Source organism: Mizuhopecten yessoensis, unplaced genomic scaffold, assembly GCF_002113885.1.
Source record: "Mizuhopecten yessoensis strain PY_sf001 unplaced genomic scaffold, ASM211388v2 scaffold9873, whole genome shotgun sequence".
NCBI classification, from domain to species: domain Eukaryota; kingdom Metazoa; phylum Mollusca; class Bivalvia; order Pectinida; family Pectinidae; genus Mizuhopecten; species Mizuhopecten yessoensis.
Window position 1 is genome coordinate 17,787 of NW_018408265.1, and position 859 is coordinate 18,645.

An 859-nucleotide genomic window follows, 5' to 3' on the forward strand; every position below is an offset into this window, starting at 1 on the left:
ATTTAGGAACTATAACACAATTCGGGCCGAAATCATAGCTAAGTTAAGGGTAATCGTGGACATCAGAAAGTTATTACATGGTGATCCAAACTTGGTGTTTTCAATGATAATACAGAATTTTTAATCATGTGCATAGGTATATCATTGGAACAGGTAGATTTGGGTGACACTGCATGGGTTTCCATTTCATTTCATTTCCCTTCATCATCATCAACCCCCCCCCCCCCGATTCTTACCCCTACATCTCTAGTATCTATACTCTAAAATAAATAATATCATTGTTCTCTACTGCTGATCCTATTATCTATTATTTCTAATGGTCGGCCTTGTTTATTTAATTAGCTATATTAGTTGAATTTATATAATTATTGATGTTATTTAACCTGTTTGTGTTATACTGCAATCTTCTCATTGTTGGGAGATGGCTTAATATAAGAGCCTACTCTTGTTGCCAGATCCCTAACATTACATTCTGTAAAACAATTATATTATGTGCTGCATATTTGTAAATAAGTTTAAGCTAAAAGAGTATGATGTGTAGGATAATAAACCGAAAGTGTTCTGTTTACAATTCACCAGTTTTGAAAACAGAATTGTCCATTCCCCAACAGGTCATTGTCAGTAAAACAGATACTGATCTAGTGATTCTTCAAAAGAAAACGTTTTTCTTCTTATAATTTACCATAATCGCGATTCCAAGATAGACTGTGTCATACTAGTAATAACAGACATGTCTGTGTCATACTAGTANAAAACAGCACAATACATTCCATACTCTGTACCCCGTACTCTGTACCCCGTACCGTGTACCCCATACTCTGTACCCCGTACCATGTACCCCGTACTCTGTACCCCGTAC